This window comes from Canis lupus, chromosome 4 (assembly GCF_048164855.1).
Source record: "Canis lupus baileyi chromosome 4, mCanLup2.hap1, whole genome shotgun sequence".
NCBI lineage: Eukaryota > Metazoa > Chordata > Mammalia > Carnivora > Canidae > Canis > Canis lupus.
The window spans coordinates 24,850,111-24,871,925 of record NC_132841.1 but is presented as its reverse complement, the minus strand read 5'-3'; the positions used below and the strand labels follow the sequence as shown (position 1 = coordinate 24,871,925).

The 21,815-nt window shown below is 38.7% G+C and overlaps 1 protein-coding gene across 7 annotated transcripts in view; it reads left to right on the top strand.

Moving 5' to 3' along the window:
• The window catches only part of USP54 (ubiquitin specific peptidase 54), a 122,346-nt gene that overhangs the window by 1,279 nt on the left and 99,252 nt on the right, over positions 1-21,815 (top strand). The window contains exon 1 of one of the 7 annotated variants that reach the window (XM_072823591.1): positions 6,292-6,424. The exons of 5 other annotated variants lie outside the window; for them this stretch is intronic. The gene's annotated coding sequence lies outside the window, so the exon portion shown is untranslated. Of the gene's footprint in view, positions 1-6,291; positions 6,425-21,815 lie in introns of those variants that run through there. One more of the 7 variants, XM_072823588.1, reaches the window with a different exon arrangement.

Genomic DNA, 21,815 nt, shown 5'->3' with positions numbered 1-21,815 from the left:
AGTGATTGCTGCTGTAAAGCGTGGGGTGGGGGCGGGAGAGAAATTCCCGAGGAAAAAAAAAAAACAAACTAAGATGTTCTTCCTCTGGAGCGTATTGAGTTGGAAAAAGGGGTGTGTGTATGCTGAGATCACGTTTCTTCCCAGATTTATTCAAGTATAGCATTCCTTTACGGTGTACTTAAGAAATTATACATGCAGTACAAAAACCAGTTTAGCTGATACAGTGAAACAATGTGCACTACAACACTTAAGCCTTCCACGGATGTAATTTAAAAACTAAGAAAAGTGTTTTAATTGCAGCAGCAGCAGCAGGCTGCACACTAGGGATAGTTTTAGTTAACTTGAATATAAAACTTAGTGTTCCCAAAGTGTGCATATTCAGATTATTTGCCTTTTAAGAAATGGGTGAGTTTGTTTTTTTTTTTTTTTTTTTTTTTTTGAGACAGAACAAATTTTGAGTATCTGCTAATCTGGGAATAAAAGAAGTCTCCCAGGAGTTAAAATCAAGGAGAGGGCAAAATACTTAGTTTCTGAATCTCAGGATTGTTTTGTGGAGACAGGACCACTTTGGACCACTTTGCTCCTGAACTCTTATTTCTAGTGGAAACAATGGCTTCAATTCAGGCGTAAAAATAATTTACCTATTTCAGTTTACAGATACAAACTTTCTGATAATTTTTCTCACTATCTTTTGTAGGTATAAATTTGCAGGGGTTAACCTCTCTTTTAATTATGTAACTGGATTTTTCCATGTTGAGGTTCACAAATTCATTAATTAGAATAATGTCTTTTAAATCCTTCTGGTACTAGCCTTGATACAGTTAGTCTTTAAATCTATTTATTTGATATGTGTTAGACTAAAATTTTTAATTTGTAATATTAAGAGCTAAACTCCAAAGTAGAAGTACTTTTCTGAGGCAAGATACAGCTTTATGTGGTTGGGTCCAAAAGATTTCTGCACGAATCCATTAAGGAGCTTTACTGAGTTCCTATTATGTATAGTGCACTGTGTTAGACAGTGTGTGTGTGGGGGTGGAGATTAATTCATTCATTTGTCCATTCAACAAACATTTATTTGAGACCTATTTTGTGTGATTGCCAAGTCTTCAGGATACAAATACAAGTAAGCCTTGCTCTCTGCCTTGCAATGTTTAGAACCTAGAAAGGGAGAGTGACAGGGAAACAAATAATTACAATGTAATAAGCATGATGTAGAAACCAAGCTTATGAAACAAGGTTCTGGCCCTCAGGAGTTTACCTGGTTGACAAGACCAAAAAGGAAGAAATGATTTTAAAAATCACAAACCATTAACCAAATTCTAAACTGTGTTGCATCAGTAGATCATGTTTCTCAAAAGAGATAAACATTACAATGAAAGCTTGAGAAAATTCACAGATCATTTCATAATTTAAGTCTTTTTTTGTACTTTTTTTTTTTTTTTAAGATTTTATTTATTTATTCATGAGAGACAGAGGCAGAGGGAGAAGCAGGTTCCATGCAGGGAGCCCAATGTGGGACTCGATCCCTGGACTCCAGGATCACGCCCTGAGCCAAAGGTAGATGCTCAACCTCTGAGTCATCCAGATGTCCCTTTTTTTTTTTTTTTGTACTCTTTTAAAATAAATATGACTATATGTTCTTAAGTCAATAATAGGCATAATAACTAACATTTGTTGAGTGATTATTAATGTGCCAGGCACATTATCTCATTTTTATCTTTATAACACTCTGCTTTTCAACAACTGGTACTAGTACTTCGGTTTTATTTATTTTTATTTATTTATATATTTTTTAAGATTTTGCTTATTTATTCATAGAGACACAGAGAGAGGCAGAGACACAGGCAGAGGGAGAAGCAGGCCCCCTACAGGAAGCCTGACGTAGGACACTCCAGGATCACACCCCAGGCTGCAAGTGGTGCTAAACCCCTGCGCCACCAGGGCTGCCCAGTACTTCAGTTTTATTTTTTTTATTTTTTATTTATTTATTTATGATAGTCACACAGAGAGAGAGAGAGAGAGAGGGGCAGAGACACAGGCAGAGGGAGAAGCAGGCTCCATGCACCGGGAGCCCGACGTGGGATTCGATCCCGGGTCTCCAGGATCACGCCTTGGGCCAAAGGCAGGCGCCAAACCGCTGCGCCACCCAGGGATCCCCAGTACTTCAGTTTTAAAGACAAGAAAATGGAAGCTTAAGAAATTAAGGAAGTTGGTAAAGATCACAGAGCTAGTAAATGGCAAATTAGGGATTGGAGTTGGAAATATATGTGATTGGAAAACCTAAGCAAGATTCTTTTCTTTTGCAGGGAGGGTACTTTGGGATTTGGGGACCAGAGATTGAAGGTAGAATTGGCCAGAAGACCAGAATTCAATCTCTGCATCTTTGTTCATAGATTTTTCTCCCTCAAATATTTACACTACATATGGGGCCTAATTTGAATATTAGTATGATGCTAAATAGGAGGTTTGTATTGTTGTACAGAGAATTGAGTAAATTGCTATATTTGTGTTGTATATGATTGTATAGGGAGCTATGCTTGGAAAAATAGTTGTAACAAGTAATTGTTAACGTTTGGAGTCTCCTAGAAAGTGATCATTTTAATGGAAACAGTTATCTATATTCATATGCAATATAGGGCAAATGTTATTAAAACAGACTTTAAGAGATTTAGTCAGACTTTTTTTTTTTGTTTTAGACTTTTTTTTTTTTATATTACTCGGGGTTTTGGTTTTTTTGTATTGAGAAAAATGTATATACATATCACATGTATTTTTACTTTTGCATTCAGACTTTTAAAACTCTGTATTCCAAAGTCTAAAATCTGATTTTCTGATTGAAATTAAAATTTTATATTTTACTACATGGTTTCTTTAGAAATCTAAGTGAGAATGAAATATACCATCATTGTTGATACTTAAGTCTAGATTTAATGCTTAGAGGTGGGTGAGTCCAATACATTTCCTTTTATATTAAGGAAACTAAAGCCTAGAGGAACTTTTTTTTTTTTTTTGAAGATTTTATTTATTTATTCATGAGACACACACACACACACACAGAGGCAGAGACCGCAGAGGGAGAAGCAGGCTCCATGCAGGGAGTGCAGACATGGGACTCCATCCTGGGGCTCCAGGATCACACCCTGGGCTGAAGGCCGCGCTAAACCCCTGAGCCACCCGGCTGCCCCCTAGAGGAACTTTAAATCACTTGCTAAAGTCACAAAGCTTCAATGTCCCAGGTGTTCTGATTTGCAACTCTTTCTTTTAATGTACCACATTGCCAAATTATATTTAATAATTGCTATGCATAGAGTTATGGATGCTCTCAGCCAATTTCAGGAAACCAGTGTTTTCAGGAGGCTATTGATAGATGAGAGTACAAACTACTTGTTTCCCTTATACTGTATTTATACTTCCTACTTATAGTTAGGATAAATGCATTCAGATACTTTTATTCAGAGTCTTTTCACATTTGGTTTGCTAAATTGCTGTTTCATTTTTTTTGTGTGTGTCTAGATACATTACTGGCCCATTTTAACAAATGTTGATATGCCTTAAAAAAAGTGGAGGCGGGCAGCCCCGGTGGCTCCGAGGTTTGGCGGTTTGGCGCCGCCTTTAGCCCAGGGCCGGATTCCAGAGACCAGGGATCCAGTCCCGCATAGGGCTCCCTGCATGGAGCCTGCTTCTCCCTCTGCCTGTGTCTCTGCCTCTCTCTCTCTATGTCTCTCATGAATAAATAGAATCTTTAAAAAAAAAGTGGAGGCATACAACTATGTTGTAATACATAATAATTCTTTTTTCTTTTTTTTTTAAATTTATTTATTTTAGGGATCCCTGGGTGGCGCAGCGGTTTGGCGCCTGCCTTTGGCCCGGGGCGCGATCCTGGAGACCCGGGATTGAATCCCACATCAGGCTCCCGGTGCATGGAGCCTGCTTCTTCCTCTGCCTATGTCTCTGCCTCTCTCTCTCTCTCTCTCTGTGACTATCATAAATAAAATAAAAATAAAAATAAAAAAAAGATTTATTTATTTTAGAGTGAGTGCATGGAGATAGGTGCATGAATGAGTAGGGGGAGGAGCAGAGAGAGAGAATCCCTGCTGAGCACCAAGCCCGGCCTGGGACTTGATTCCGGGACTCTGAAATCATGACCTGAGCCAAAAATCAAAATGTTGAATTGATTGAGCCACCTGGGCACCCATGTAATATATGATATTCTTAAGACATACAGATTTAAAGATGAGTCAGGTGAAGTTTTTTTCATTGAGTTGATTTTTTTGCAGCAGTCCATCTATAGGCTGGAGTAGCATGTGGGTGTGAATGAGATTCTGTGTTTTCTAGCATCTTTTAACTAAGTGGGCTGGGTGCCCATGTTTTCCATGTGACTTATTTTTGAGGCATTGATACTTTTTTCTAAGAAAAGTTTGGAGTGGGACTCCTGGGTGGCTCAGCGGTTGAGCGTCTGCTTTTGGTTCAGGGCGTGACCCCGGGTCCGGGGATGGAGTCCCACATCGGGCTCCCTGTGAGGAGCCAGCTTCTCTCTCTGCCTGTGTCTCTGCTTCTCTCTCTCTAATGAATAAATAAATAAGTCTTAAAAAAAAAGGTTTGGAGCAAGAGAGTGTGATGAGGGGAAGAGCATGGAACTTCTTTCTATCCCAGAAGGGCTGAAAACCGAAAAGAGTAGTTGATATGTGTAAAGTGGGTAATGGTCTAAAAATATTCATTAACTCTCAGTCTCCACAGGAGAACCTGAAGACCTTTTTTGCTACTTTGATACACACACCCTTTGGAAAGGTTATGTTCATTTACACTCCTCCAGGGATGAGTGGAAAAAATATAAATTTCCTAGCACTTATATCAGCAATGATAAATAGACGTTGAACGAAGTAAAAACAGTTTATATGATAGGTGAAAAGTGAGATCTCATTTTAAATTTCTATTTCTTTGATTGCCTGTGAAGATGAACATTTTTCTATATTTTTCTTTCTTGACATCATTGTTTGTTTGTTTTTTAAGATTTTATTTATTCATGAGAGACAGAGAGAGAGAAAGAGAGAGGCAGAGACACAGGCAGAGGGAGATGCAGGCTCCATGCAGGGAGCCCGACATGGGACTTGATCCTGGGTCTGCAAGACCACACCCTGGGCTGAAGGCGGCCCTAAACGGCTGAGCCACCCGGGCTGCCCCCACATCACTGTTTATTTCTTCTTTATAACACTTAAAATTTTTTTAAAAAGATTTTATTTATTTATTCATGAGAGACAGAGAGAGGGGCAGAGACATAGGCAGAGAGAGAAGCAGGCTCCACACAGGGAGCCCAGCGCTGGACTCAATCCTGGGGATCGAGGATCAGGCCCTGGGCTGAAGGCGCGCTAAACCGCCGAGCCACCCAGGCTGCCCAAGATTTTGTTTTTAAATAATTTCTACATCCACCTACCTGGGTGGCTCAGAGGTTGTGTCTGCCTTCAGCCCGGGTCATGAATCCCACGTTGGGCTCCCGGTGCATGGAGCGCTTCTCCCTCTGCCTATGTCTCTGCCTCTCTCTCTCTCTCCCTCCGTGTGACTATCATAAGAAAAAAAAAAAAAAAAGGATTATGTCCTTTATCAATAAATAGACAGCTGTGTCAGAGTAAATGTTTTCTTAGAAGTAGTAAAACTGAGCGGCACCTGGCTGGCTCAGTAGTTGAGTGTCTGCCTTTGGCTCAGGTTGTGATCCTGTGATCTCTGCCTATATCTCTGCCTCACTCTCTGTGAATCTCATGAATAAATAAATAAAATCTTAAAAAATAAAAAAAAAGTAGTAAAACTGAGTAGCTAACTTGAGTTTTCACGATTTAGTTCTAACTGCATATAGTACATTTAGCTGCCTTGGTTAATTGAGACTTGTGAACAGGACAAACAGTAAGAGATGTAGAAGCATTATAAATCCTGGTGTAGGAAAATGAGTTGTAAATTCTGGAAAATAGGGTGATTCTGGTAAGGTCTGACTCTGGGTAAGGATCTGTTGAAACAAACAGCTCAAGGTTCACAAGGTAGTACTGAAGGACCTGATCTCCATTGTAGCTGAAAATTCAGTTCTCTGGTGAGTCCATAATTAGAGCAGCAGCAGTAGCTGCTGTTGCCACTGCTGCCTGAACTTTGTGGCTGTGTGAAGTGGCTAGAGCAGGAAATGATTCCATGGCACCAGGCGTGTATAGGGAAGGACTTGTTCTGGCTCTGGCCAAGTGGTTGCACAGGTTGTGGGTGTCACTTTAAACATACAAAGACCTGTTTGCTGGAGGAGGAGCAGCTTCCTGAGGATCAGGTGCGTATCTGAAGGGATGAGCTCATCCTTCTACCCAGACCTGATCTAGACGCGGAGTGAATGTTTTCCTAATTGCAAGTCCTGCAGCTGGGAGAAGCAGGAAATGATTGAAGCTTCAGGCAGTTTGTGAGTAGCAAAAAAATAGAAGCAATTTGGGAACTCTTTTGAAGCATGTAGCTATGAATATCAGGTTGAAGGTGACACACATGGACAATCTGTCTTTCTCTAAGTTGAGGACTGCAGTAAAGTGGTGGGTTGAAGAAAGCTTTGGTAGTTCTAACTTTAATGATTCTTTTGGAGGTGACTTAATAATTTGTTTTTTATACTGTCTTGTTTGCTGCTTTGGGAAATAAGAATTTTGGGGGATCCTTTTTAATTTCCAGGTATGGGAATTTTTTTCTTTATGGCTTTTTTGAGCTTCGGTTGATGGGACTTATCCTACTTTATCTATCTATCTATCTATCTATCTGTCTATTTATTTATTATCCTACTTTTGAAGTCCACTGTGCTGGCTTTCAGAGCCCTATGCATGATTCTATTCTATTTTTTTTTTTTGTTGTTGTTGTTGGTTTGTTTTAATTTACCTAAACTATTTACTTTAAGGCTCTTTAAAAGGAAATTGGTTTAGAGGCATCTGGGGACTTAGTTGGTTGAGCCTTGACTCTTAGCTTCTGCTTGGGTCATGGTCTTGGGTCAAGGGATTGAGCCTGGCATGTGTGTGTGTGTGTGTGTTTTGCGGAAGGAGGGGGGGTGTCCTGCTCAGCAGGGAGTCTGCTTGAGAGTCTCTCTCCCTGTCTTTCTACCCCATCCTCTTTTCCTCTCCCTCAGTGCCGTGCATATGCATGCTTTCTGTCTCTCTAAATAAATAAATAAAATATAAAAAAATGAAATTGCTTAAAAAATATCCATTATTTATTTTTTATTAAACTTCTTATTATTTTGAGATAACTCTAGATTCATGTAGAGTTAGGAGAGATCTGTTATACTCTTTACCCAGTTTTCCTGAATGGTAACACCTGGCAAAACTATAGTACGATATAACCAGGATTTTTTTTTAAAGATTTTATTTATTTATTCATGAGAGACACAGAGAGAGAGAGGCAGAGGGAGAAGCAGATTCCATGCAGGGAGCCCGATGTGGGACTTGATCCCGGGTCTCCAGGATCAGGCCCTGGGCTGAAGGTGGCACTAAACCACTGAGCCACCCGGGCTACCCCACAACCAGGATATCAGTAAAGTTACAAAATATTTTCATCACCACAGTATCCATCATGTTGCCCTTTATGGCTATACTCACTTCTTTGCACACCCCTTATTTAACCCCTGTCAACCGCTAATCATAAAATCAGTTTTTAAGCAAGAAATTTAAAAAAAGATTTTATTTATTTGAGAGAGAGATTGAGAGTTTGTGCACAAGCAGGAGGAGGGGCAGAAGGAGAGGGAGAAGCAGGCTCCCCACTGAGCAGGGGGCTGGAATTGGGGCTCAATCTCAGAATCCTGGGATCTTGAGCTGAGCAGTGGGCTTAATCCACTTAGCCAATCAGGCACCCCTTAAGCAAGGAATTTTATGTGCAATCTTAAGTAGTTCTGTGTTAGAAATCCACATAGTCTTAATGAAAAGAGCCCTGGACTGGGATAGAAGATTTTGGCTTATGGTAGCTCTTTGACCTTGGGCAAATAATTTTAATTTCCCCGTGGTTCAGTTTCCTTAAGCATAAACCGGCACAATGGTATAGTACTTTCTATCTAACCTATTTATAGGATTTTGAGAAATTGTAAAGTTTTTTTTTTAAGAAAATATGTTCTATATAGATTATTATTAGCAGCAAGGATGATAGTTTTCAAGTTAGAAAATATAAAGCGATTTGTAACCAGAAACTAGCCCAGGGTGTTAAGAGTGAATATTTAAAGATGAATTTAAATCTTAAGCCTCAATTGAATTTCACAGTGCTGAATTAACTAATGATCTCAGAGCCACTGGTTAGTCTTTGAGAAATCATAAAAACCAAAGAGAGACAAATGTTCTGATATCTAAAAAGAGGAAAGTAGTTGGAAAACTGAAATGAATGTTAAATTCTAGAAAAATTATAAATGATTAAACAGACGAAATGGGGTAGTAAACAAAAGCAGTTGATGGGTGATTTTTCAAAAATTACTTCTATTTCCATTTTTTAATTCTGTTACTTCTATTTAGAAGTATGAGGTAGTAAGTCAGGGGATTGTTCTAGTTATAGTCATAATCCCACAGTTTCATAGTTTTTCATGATGCATTTGTGAATGTTATGTAGTAAAATATGGTTTGGTTAATTGATTAGGTGAATGTATAGACAATTGAATAACTGTACCCATTTAGATTCTTGGCTTCACCAGGAAAGTCTCTGATGGATTATTTTTGGACCTTAGATAGAATGAAAATTGAAAAAAAAACATATTAATTATGTAAGTATTGCAAAGCTGTAGGAGTAGTTAATATGACAGATGATGAATAAAGCCTAAAAAATTATAGCCACAGGGTGAAATTATAGGCCCAAACTGAAATTAAATTTAACAGAGATCATCCATATGTTTAAATTCAGAACCTCAAATGTATAAGAACAGGATAAGAAAGATCTGGTTGTAGTGGTAGTTCGTGTGAAAAATATCTGGAAGTTTTGGTTAATCACAAATGTAGCATGAACTGGCTATGAAACATGCTGCTAAAAACACCTTCAGCTATATTGCCAGAAGTTTACCCAGGTCACAAAAGTATTGATCCCAATATATTTTTGTACGAGTTGGAAGCACATTTTGCGTGTTTGTTTAAATGGACACTAAGTTGAGAGCATTCCAAGGAAGGCAGATAAGACTATAAATGAACTAAAAGCCATTTATATAGAAAAGTGTTGGGACTTGGGGAAGATAGTGTTGATAAGTTTTAAAACTGTAAATGAAACATTTATAATCCCAACATCCACAATTAACCGCTCTTAGCTGTTCTTTTAGAAATAAAAAAATTTAGATAATGCTAAAGCCCTTATGCTCTTTCTCCCTACAAGGAACTCTATCTTATTCTTACCAAGGTAATATATGTGCATAGTTTCAAAAATTCAAATAGTAGTATATGCTTAGAAGGAAAAATAGCAGTTATCCCATCCCTAGAGGAAACCATACTCATATATCTTAAATATTTTTTTTCAAAGATTTTTATTTATTCATGAGAGACACACACACACAGAGGCTGAGAAACAGGCAGAGGGAGAAGCAGCTCATGCAGGGAGCCCAATGTGGGACTTGATCCCAGGCCCCAGGATCATGCCCTGAGCCAAAGGCAGACGCCCACCCGCTGAGCCACCCAGGCATCCCGGTATTTCTAATGGAATAGTTACAACACTTGCTTTTAAAAATTAGTAAACCTGTATACAGTGTCATAGAAGATGAGCCTTTGGTTCTTTTATTTTTTATTTTTTTTCTTCTGTGGTTTCATCTTTTTTTTTTCTTTTTTTTTTTAATTTATTTTTTATTGGTGTTCAATTTACTAACATACAGAATAACCCCCAGTGCCCGTCACCCATTCACTCCCACCCCCCGCCCTCCTCCCCTTCTACCACCCCTAGTTCGTTTCCCAGAGTTAGCAGTCTTTACGTTCTGTCTCCCTTTCTGATATTTCCCACACATTTCTTCTCCCTTCCCTTATATTCCCTTTCACTATTATTATTATTATTATTATTATTTTTTAATTTATTTATTCATGATAGTCACACGGAGAGAAAGAGAGAGGCAGAGACACAGGCAGAGGGAGAAGCAGGCTCCAAGCACCGGGAGCCCGACGTGGGATTCGATCCCAGGTCTCCAGGATCGCGCCCTGGGCCAAAGGCAGGCGCCAAACCGCTGCGCCACCCAGGGATCCCTCACTATTATTTATATTCCCCAAATGAATGAGAACATATAATGTTTGTCCTTCTCCGACTGACTTACTTCACTCAGCGCCTTTGGTTCTTTTAAATGCATAAATGTCTTTTCCCTTATATTCTCAATATGGCTATGTAATTTAGGGGGTTAAGTCATTATTTTTTATTTTACACAGATTACTGAACCTGAGCCATATAATGTACAGTGATTTTAAATATTTTCTTATACAACTTTTGATTTTCCTTAGGCATAATTAATTGCCTTACTTTTCATATTTGTTCAGTTTTTAAAGTTCAGATTACTAAATCACTCCCAGATTCCCAGCCAGGACCATACAACTCTGCCCTATTTATTCAAATCCAATAGATTATCAATTTTTTTTAATCCTTAGAGATCTACTTTGTATATTCTGTATATTCCTCTATATTCTGCTCTAGCCTGGGTTCGTTGTTAGGTAGGCCTGGTTGCTCTGCAGCTCTCACCTGGGATTTCCTTTCACTGTCATTCCTGGGAATTCTGTTTTCTGAATTACATGTCGTTTTCTTTCTTGGTTTACCCCCTCATTTTGGTGAAGTACATGCTCCAGCAGCTCTCTGGGAGTTAACATTTATAGGAATTAAATTTTTTGAAATCTTGCATATATGAAAATGTTTTTATTCTACCCTCCATATTAAGTAATACTCCCTTTGGGAATAGAATTTTCTGTTGGACATCATTTTTTTCATTATTTTAAAGGTATTGGCATTTTCCTCTTGTATTGCCTACGAAAAGTCTAATATGATTCTTTTTATTTTTACAAAAACAAATGGTATTTTATTAAGAAATAAAATACGTAATTTCTACTAAAATAGGCTGGGTGTTTGCAGTGCATACACTTACTTCAGAATTCTACAGAAAATGTAGTGTTTTGGGTTGCCTGGGTTGCTCAGCGGTTGAGGTCTGCCTTCTGCTCAGAGTGTGATCACATCAGTCCCAGGATGGAGTCCCGTATCAGGCTCCTTGCATGGAGCCTGCCTCTCTCTGTGTTTCCCATGGATAAGTAAATAAAATCTTAAAAAAGAAAAGAAAAGAAAATGTAGTGTTTTTATATGCACGAATTCCTTTTTTTTTTTTTTAATATTTTATTTACTTATTCATGAGAGAGGCAGACACAGGCAGAGGGGGAGAAGCAGGCTCCTTCTGGGAAGCCTGATGTGGGACTCTAACCCAGGACCCCCAGATCACGACCTGAGCCAAAGGCAGATGCTCAACCACTTAGCCACTCAGGTGCCCTATGCACTAATTCTTTTTTTAAGATTTTTTAATTTATTAATTCATGAGAGAGACACAGAGAAAGAGAGAGTGAGGCAGAGACACAGGCAGAGAGAGAAGCAGGCTCCATGTAGGGAGCCTGAAGTGGGACTCGATCCCCGGTCTCCAGGATCATGCTCTGGGCTGAAGGTGGTGCTAAATGCTGAGCCACCTGGGCTGCCCCATCTGTGCACTAATTCTTATCAAGGAATTGGGATCCTACTACTGAAGGGCTCCATTATTCTTTTTTTTTTTTTTTTTTTTTTCAGTAGACTCCATGCCCAGCATGGAGTCCAATGCAGGGCTGGAATTCTGAGATTAAGACCCCAGTTGAGATCAAGAGTCAGATGCTTAACGAACTGAACTACCCCGGCACCCTGCTCCATCATTCTTTAAAAAAAAAAAAAAATTTTTTTTTTTTTGTTAAATATACCTAACATAAAGCTTACCATTTTAACCATTTAATTATACTCTTGAAGTATAATTCTGTGGCATTCAGTACGTTTACATTGTTGTGCAGGCTGATGCCATTCTGATTTAATTCCTTTGTTACCTTTTCTTCCTTCTCTCTAGAAACTTACGGAATATTCTCTTTATTCCTAGTGTTCTACAGTTTAGTATTATTTGTGCTATAGTGTGGATTTTTAAATTCATTATGCTAAGGGCTCTGTGATTCCTTTATTTTATTTTATTTTTTTTAAATTTTTTATTTATTTATGATAGTCACACAGAGAGAAAGAGAGAGAGGCAGAGACACAGGCAGAGGGAGAAGCAGGCTCCATGCACCGGGAGCCCGATGTGGGATTCGATCCCGGGTCTCCAGGATTGCGCCCTGGGCCAAAGGCAGGCGCCAAACTGTTGCGCCACCCAGGGATCCCTGTGATTCCTTTAAAATTGAAAACTTAAGATCTTAAAATCTGGGATTTTTTTGTACTTTTTCTTCCATACTTTTCTGTTTTTTTGGAAAGCCTGGATTGATTCTTTGTCTTTTAATCTATTTTCTTTTTTCTGTCTTTATATTTTACTTTTTTTTTTTAGAAAAAATTTTTTTAAAAAGATTTTATTTTTTTATTCATGGGAGAGAGAGAGAGAGAGAGAAGCAGACTCCATGCAGGGAGCCCGACATGAAACTCGATTCCGGGTCTCCAGGATCAGGCCCTGGCTGAAGGCAGTGCTAAACCGCTGAGCCACCGGGGCTGCCCTATATTTTACTTTTTAGGAGATTTCCTTAAATTTGTCTTTCAAATTTTTTCATTGAACTTTGTTATTATTTCTTGATTTAGAGATGTAAAATTTTATCTAAGAAATACATTTTAGAATTTTAAGTCTTCTTATATTCTCTGCATTGTCTGTTTCCTTTAAGCTCCTCCCTAACTCCATTTGAGTACCATCAGCTGTATGTATTTATAGGTGTTCTTTTGTGCTGATTAGTTTTCCCAGATGGAAGTTCTCCAGTTTCCTGCCAGGGGAGCTTGGAGTCTGAGTACCAATACTTTGGTGCTGAGAGGTAAGAGAGAGACTGGGGATCTCCCCATTCAGTGTATAGACTTCCACTTAGTCTCCTCATGCTTTTTATTTTTTATTATTTTTTAAACTTTCATTTATTTATTCATGAGAGACATAGAGAGAAAGAGAGGCAGAGACACAGGCAGAGGGAGAAGCAGGCTCCATGCAGGGAGCCCCACGTGGGACTCGATCCTGGGTCTCCAGGATCACACTCTGGGCTGAAGGCAGCGCTAAACCGCCGAGCCACCCGGACTGCCTTTTTTAAAAAGATTTTATTCATCCAATCATGAGAGACACACAGAGAGAGGCAGAGACACAGGCAGGGAGAGAAGCAGGCTCCACACAGGGAGCCTGATGTGGGGGCTCGATTCCCGGATCCAGGGATCATGCCCTGAGCCAAAGGCAGACGCTCAACCACTGAGCCACCCCAGACGAACCTAAAGATTGGACTTTATATTGAATTAAAAACATCCCTAATTGTAGTAAGGCATCTTACCCTGGTTAGCTGCTGTGCCTGGTGTCCCCTATCACACGCCCTCTGGCTTATACTTCAGAAAGTAAGATATAGGGAGGAGGCATTTGCCTGGCTGTATAGGATTGAAAGAGAGAATTTGATGCATTTACTGCTTAAACACAGTTTAAATTGCTTTTCCATTTTTGAGTTCCCTCCCACATTCCATCCTTCAAAGGGTTCCAATTCCTGAGCCTTTCCTGGGTTCTGTAGTAGGAGTATGTATGCTTTTGTTTGCCAACATTTACCCTCTGGTTCTTTCTCTGGTATGTTAATCAATTACCACACATTTATCTGCTTCCCAGCTTCTAAAATTTTGTGTAAATTCTACCCCTGCAGTCATTTACTTTCTCAGTTTCTTTGTCCATGTGGATTTTTATCTTTTGTATTCCTTTTTATTTTTAGTGGAGAATTAAATTAGGAGGGAGTAGAGGTAAATTGTTTAATTCACATATTTAAATAGAAATGCAATCCATTTCTTAGAGTTTTGTATATGTATTCACAACTAATATATAGTAGTGCTCTATGTGTTTTAAATTTTAACATAAATGGGGATCCCTGGGTGGCGCAGCGGTTTGGCGCCTGCCTTTGGCCCAGGGCGCGATCCTGGAGACCCGGATCGAATCCCACGTCGGGCTCCCGGTGCATGGAGCCTGCTTCTCCCTCTGCCTGTGTCTCTGCCTCTCTCTCTCTGTGTGACTATCATAAATAAATAAAAAAATTTTTAAAAAAAATTTTAAATTTTAACATAAATGAGGGCACCTGGCTGGCTCAGTCAGTAGAGCATGCATCGCACAACTCTTGATATTGGGTCACGCCCCATGTTAGGTGTAGAGATCACTTAAAAATAGAATATTTAAAAATAGAAAATAAAAATTTTACATATATTGGGATACCTTGCTGTCTCAGTCAGTAGGGCATGCAACTCTTGTTCTTGGGATTGTGAGTTCACCCCCAGGTTTGGTGTAAAGATTACTTAAAAAAAAGAAACCTTAGAATTTTTACATAAGTGGAATATTTTAGGGGTAATTCTGTATTTTTTCCTCACTACTATGTTGTGATCTAATGTTTAAATAAATAGATCTAGTTTATCTATTTTGAATGATACATAGCAATAAATCTTATTATAGTACATTGTATTTATTACACATTGTATAGTACATTATATAGTACATTGTATTTATTAATTACCCTTTGAGCATTTAATTTGTTTTTCTTTTTCTCTATTTAATAAAGATACATGTGTGAGAATTTTTTTCTTTTTCTTTTTTTGAGAATTTAAGCTACAATGAGAAGTAAAATTTCTAGGTGTATTAGTTATCTATTGCTATGTAACAAATTACCTCAAAACTTAGTGACTTACTTAAAGCAACAAATATTTATCTCAGTTTCATGTGTGCTACCCTATGACCCAGCAATTCCACTACTGGGGATTTACCTCAAAAGATACAGATGTAATGATCCAAAAGGGCACTTGCACCCCAGTGTTTATAGCGGCAGTGTCCACAATAGCCAAACTATGGAAAGAGCCCTGATGTCTATCGAGAGATGAATGGGTATTACAAAGATATGGTAAATATGTATAATGGAATACTACTCAGCCATCAAAAAAGTGCAGTCTTGTCATTTGCAACAAGGTGCATGGAACTAGAGGGTATTATGCTAAGCGACATAAGTCAATCAGAGAAAGAATTATTATATGATCTCATATGTGAAATTTAAGAAACAAAACAGGATCATAGGGAAAGGAAGGAAAAAATAAAACAATATGAAATTAGAAAGGGAGACAAACCATAAGAAACTCTTTTTTTTTTTTTTTTTTTTGAGACTCTCTTAATCATAGAAAACAAACTGAGGATTCCTGGAGGGGAGGGGGTAGGGGGATGGGATAACTGGGTCATGGGCATTAAGGAGGGCACTCGATGGAATGGCTACTGGGTGTTATATAAGACTGATGAATCACTGAACTCTGCCTCTGAAACTAATAATACACTATATGTTAATTGAAAAAAAGGTTCATTTATTTGAATGTGAAAAAAAATAAAGTTCTTAAGTTTTGATTACAAAAAAAAAAAAAAAAAAAGCAACGGAATCAAGATGTGTCTCCCATAGGTTGCAGTCAGGTTGTTAGCTAGAGTTTCGGTTTCATCTGAAGATTTAACTGGAGGAGGATCTGCTTCCAAGTTCTCTTATGTGGTTATTGGGAGGATTTAGTTCCTCATGGGTTGATTGACTGAGGGCCTTAGTTCCTTGCTGGTTTGTTGGCTGGAGGCCTTTTTCAGTTCCTTGTCCTGTGGGATTCACCACAGAGCAGTTTAAAACACCACAACTGGCTTCCATGACAGTGAAGAAGCCAGAGGCCAGAGTCTGTAATCTAATCTAGGAAATGACATTCTATCACTTTTGCCATTTTTTGTTTATTAGAAGTAAATCATCAGGTCCAGCCTGTATTCAAAGAGTGGGGCTTAAAAAAACACACACACACACACAAAGAGGGGCTTATGGGCATGAATAAAGTTGTGTACCACACTGAGTCATACTTGCACTAGAATATTTAGCCCGAAAGAGGTGATTAAAGGAACATATGAGTTTTGTCTTACGTATTTGGAAGGCTTATGTTATGTAAAGAGAGTATATCTACTTGATTTTGGATCAGAGATTGAACTAAGGATGATGGGTGTAAAATAAGATCTGCTGCCTTGGGGTGTCTGGGTGAGTCAGTTGGTTGAACATCTGACTCTTAGTTTCAGCTCAGGTCATGATCTCATAGATTGTGAGATCGAGCCCTGTGTGGGGCTCCCCAGTCAGCAGGAAGTCTTCTTGAAGATTCTCTCCCTCTGTTCCTGCCCCCTTTGCATGCACGTGTGCACTCTCTGAAATGAATAAATAAATCTGGGCAGCCTGGGTGGCTCAGCGATTTAGCATCTGCCTTCAGCCTAGGGCGTGATCCTGGAGTCCCGGGATTGAGTCCCACATCGGGCTCCCTGCATGAAGCCTACTCCTCCCTCTGCCTGTGTCTCTGCCTCTCTCTCTCTCTCAAGAATTAATAAATAAAATCTTAAAAAATAATAAATCTTTAAAAAAATAAAATTTGCTGCCATATGGGATAATGTGCTCTCTGTAGTTGAACATATTCTGGCAGAGGCTGAGTGACTTGTAAAAAAGGTTATAAAAAGGATTCTTGCATTGGGTTAGAAAATTAAGTATGTGGTCTCCATTTTTTTATTTTTTAAGATTTATCTATTTATGAGAGAGACAGTGAGAGAGAGGGGCAGAGACATAGGCAGAGGGAGAAGCAGGCTTCCCACAGGGAGCCCATTGCAGGACTGTATACTGGATCCCAGGATCACACCCTGAGCTGAAGGCAGAGGCTTAACCCCTGAGCTACCCAGGTATCCCAAGTACATACTCTCTAAAGAGTCTTTCTACTCTAAGATTCTATAATTATAAGTGAATGAGTTTTAAACTGTTAGTATTTGAATTGTCTATTGGTTACTGATCAGGGACAAGTGTATAAATGTACATGGGTATTTGCACATATGGGATTTCATTTAGAAGACCCAGGTTAAGTTAAGAGGAGAACTATAAATTTATACCTTTATTACTGAAAAAAAATCAGTATTCATATCCTATTTTTACTTTATATTTTTTTGGCTACCCTAGAATGTTTACTAATACAATTCTTATTATATAGTGTTAGAAATGACTCAGTTTTTTTCTTCCAACAAAAATATTTTTATTGTGGGGGGATCCCTGGGTGGCTCAGCGGTTTGGCGCCTGCCTTCAGCCCAGGGCGTGGTCCTGGAGTCCGGGGATCGAGTCTCACATCAGGCTCCCTGCATGGAGCCTGCTTCTCCCTCTGCCTGTGTCTCTGCGCCTCTCTCTCTCTCTCTGTGTGTCTCTCATGAAAGCATAAATAAAATCTTTAAAATATATATTTTTATTGTAAAAAATAGAAAATACAAATAAGGAAAAAATAAACATTTATGTGTTTTGTTAAAAGGCACTTTATTTAATATATGTTAATTTATTAACATTGAACTCAAAATAGCACTGTAACTTATGCCTGAACGAATGTATATAACTGTATTTTCTCCAGAAGGCACATCACAGCCTTCTTGTACTTAGAAACACTGGACAGCACTTTAGCTCTATACTTGGGGGTCATTTTAAACAGTTAAATAACCAATCAAAAGCATAAAAATATGAAAAATGTGGCACTAAACATACCACAAAAAATAATTTTTTTATACTATGAAAGCTGAAACAAGCAAGCCAAGCAATGCCTAATTTGACCTTGGTTGGGAATGTGTACATCAGGCAACTAAAAATTTTTACCATTCTGTACATTCACATGTCTGTGATTGACCAAAGAAGTGCTGCAAATACTGATTTTGGGGTTACAAATATATTTTGATGAGTAGGCAAATTTGCACATATGGAACCCATGAATAATGAGGATTGATCCTGTGTGTGTGGATGTGTATGTGTGTATATGTAGTGGCTTTTGTTTTCCATTTTGTTTAATTTTATGAGAATGAAATAATTTTTGAAAGTACTCTTATAATTTGTTCCTCTCACCCAACATCCTAATCATTCATTCAACAAGTTTTTTTTTTTTTCAATAAGTATTTCTGTTTTGCCCATTATTTATCCACATAGTGTCCTAGACTCTGGAAATGCCTTAGCAAACAAGATTGACAAAGTGCCTTAGGAAGCTTATAGTTAAGTACAACAACAAAATAAAGCAAGGTAAGGAGATAGGCTGGCAAGTGATAATTTTAGTTTAAAAAAATTTATTTTTTCATTGAAGTAGTATAGTTGAAACAGGTTATAATTTTGTATGAAGGGAAGTCCCTTTGAAGAGGATAACATTTAAGTAGAGACCTAAATGAAATGAAGGTTCAGAGTATACAAAGAGCTAAGGAATAGACATTCAGTGGAGAGAGAGAGATTAGCAAGTGAAGAAGCCTTGAGATGGGAAGTTGCTTGGAATCTTTGAAAAATGAAGGGCAAAGAACATTAAGAAAAGTTGAAGGTAGATCATTAGAGATTTAAGATAAGGAATCTAGATTTTATTCAGAATGTAGTGGGAAGATATTGGGATGTTTTATGTGCAGTAATGACATTAATTTATTAAAGATTATTCTGGAAAAGCCTTGCTTTTCCTCCTGTTGTTGTGTGGAGTGATTGGCTATAATGAAAACAAGGAGATCAAATAGGCTATTGTAGTGTTCTAGGCAGTAGATATAAGTGGCTTTGTTCTAGGATGGTAACAGTGGAGGTGGTGAGAGGGTTCTTTTTGATAGTACCCCCATAAGATTTGCTGATGAATTGATGAGGTCTTAAGGAAAGAAAAAGTCAAACATGGTTCCAACTTTGGCTAGAGCAAGTGAGTGAATAATAAGTAGTACTATTTACTAAGATAGGGAAGAATGTGGAGGAGCTGACTGGTTGTATTTGGTGAGAATTAAGTTTTTTTTTCTTTTGGACATGTTAGATTTGAGATACCTAGTAGACAACCAAGTGGTAATATTTAATAATAGGAAGTAGAATGTATAAGTCTGGACCTTAAGGGAAGAGAATGGGTCTGGAGATAAAAAGTATGTTTATGTCAGTAAATATTCATCTACAGCATAATTTTTTCATGGTTGAATCATGCTCCTGTTAGCAAGCCTTCTTGCTCAACTATAGACCCCAAAAGTAAAAACCAGAAAGAGGGATCCCTGGGTGGCTTAGCGGTTTAGCACCTGCCTTTGGCCCAGGGCGTGATCCTGGAGTCTCAGGATCAAGTCCCACATCAGGCTCCTTGCATGGAGCCTGCTTCTCCCTCTGCCTGTGTCTCTGCCTCTCTCTCTCATTCATGAATAAATAAGTAAAATCTTAAAACAAAAAAAACAAAAAAAAAACAAACAAACAGAAAGAGACAAGACGACTTAACTCCTATTCTAACTAAAACCCATAATGTTGGTTTCTTATAGCACTTTTCTTAATGCATGGACAGAGACATTTGCAATGACTGGAACCTTTCAACCGCCAGACCAGAAAAGCCCTGATAGCAACAGAATGCCTAGAAGACAACATCCCACCACATCCCCTTCCCTACCCATGATCACTGCTGAACACATACTGACCCCCATCCATGATTATGTGCTCTCTTGTGTTACCTCCCTGAACCTCTCGCTGTAGAGCCCCAGGTGTCCATCTTGCTGGCAGAGGTCAGTTGGTAAGGCTTGAGGCTGCTGCCTCCCCTAGCTGCCAGCACCTGAAGTAAATCTCTCACTTTCTCTTTTCCAAACCCTCGTCTCTTGAGTTACTGGCTTCTCTTGGGATGAGTTTATCCAAGTTTGTTCAGCAACGGTGTTGGCAAACCCATTGAAAACTGTGCTTTCAATATGTCCAGCCTGCTTGGGGTTTCTCACATTGGAGCATTTGGCCACAGCGGCACTCTAGAGCTTACCTGTTTATTCCCTGAATTAGTAACTATGACAGATCATTCTGTAACATTCTATTTTGTTGATATGCGTTGTATTTTGTGATGAATAATTTTGTAAATCCATATTTTTTTTTTAAATTTTTTTATTTATTGATGATAGTCATACAGAGAGAGAGAGAGAGGCAGAGACAGAGGCAGAGGGAGAAGCAGGCTCCATGCACCGGGAGCCCGACGTGGGATTCGATCCCGGGTCTCCAGGATCGTGCCCTGGGCCAAAGGCAGGCCCCAAACCGCTGCGCCACCCAGGGATCCCTGTAAATCCATATTTTAAACTAATTCCTGTAGGGTATTTGCAATGTAGTTTTGACGTTAATGAGAACTAGCTCAATTTGCACAAGTTAGGGGCCTTGTCCTTCACAAGGCTTTCTGCATTTGAGATGCCAACCACAAGTTCGGGAATCTCCAGGGCATTTGTATTTCTGACCGAATTCAGGAGTTCTGAGCCCCTCAGGTTTGATAATTCACTAGAACAACTTACAGAACTCAGGAAAGTTCTATACTTGTGATTACAGTTTTATCATAGCAAAAGGTTACAAATTTGAAAGGGGAGGGATACATAGGGCAAGGTCTAGGAGGCTCCCAAAAGCAAAGCTTCTGTGTCCTTAGTATGTATCATCCTCCCAGCACATCGATGTGTACTACCAACCAGAGAAGCTCACCAACTCTGTGTTCAGATTTTTTATTGGGGTTTCATTATGTAGATAGAAGTGATTGAATCACTGGCCATATGATGAACTCTGTCTTCAGCATCTTTCTATTCTCCAGAGGTCAGGCTAATATGTAGCTCAGTGCCCCAATCCTTTAATCACATACATGGTTGGTCTTTCTAGCATGGGCAGCCCCCATCTTGAAACTAGGGGCCCAGTATCAGTTACCTAGTTAGCATAAACCAAGTGCGGCTGGAAGAGCCAGCTTGAATAACACAGACACTCCTATCATTTGGGAAACTACAAAGGTTTAGAGGCGTACCTCCCAGGAACCAGGCACAAAGACCAGTCAAATTATTTATTATACAATAGTGTTAAAACACAATTCAGTTATTACTTCCTCTGGAAAGCCTTCCCAAGGGATTTTGTTCACATCTGTGTTACAGTTTTTCTTTTTCTCTTACTAGATTTTGAAGGCCCCTTGACTTTGTATCTCTTATATTACACTATATCTGGCTTACAGTAGTAGGTAGACTCAGTAAGTATTTAATGAATTAAAATATTTAAGATATAGTTCATGAGGAGATGAGAAGTTCAGTGTAGAATTCTCGTTAGAGTTTTAAAGTTCAAATAGAATCAATAGCTTCACTTCATTCCTTCATACTCCATTCATCATCATTTGCTCTGCTTTAATATTTTTATACCTTTTTTATGTGGACATCAAATTTGCAAAAGAAATAAAAAAGGAGATTTTGCTTTTTAAAATAATTTATCAACAGTATTTAAAGAGCAACCTTTTCTAATGCATTTAAAATATGCTAGAATTTGGGATCCCTAAGTGGCTCAGCGGTTTAGCGTCTGCCTTTAGCCCAGGGCGTGATCCTCGAGTCTCGGGATCGAGTCCCACATCGGGCTCCCTGTATAGAGCCTGCTTCTCCCTCTGCCTGTGTCTCTGCCTCTCTCTCTCTCTCTCACTGTGTCTCTCATGAATAAATAAAATAAAATAAAATAAAATAAAATAAAATAAAATAAAATAAAATAAAAATACCAGAATTCTACTTACACAATTTATAGGGACTACATTATCATACAATGCAAATATTATCATGCGGAACCTAGAGAATCTGTTTCCTTTTTCTGATCTTAAGGGTGAATAAATTCTAATGTCCTCTAATACGT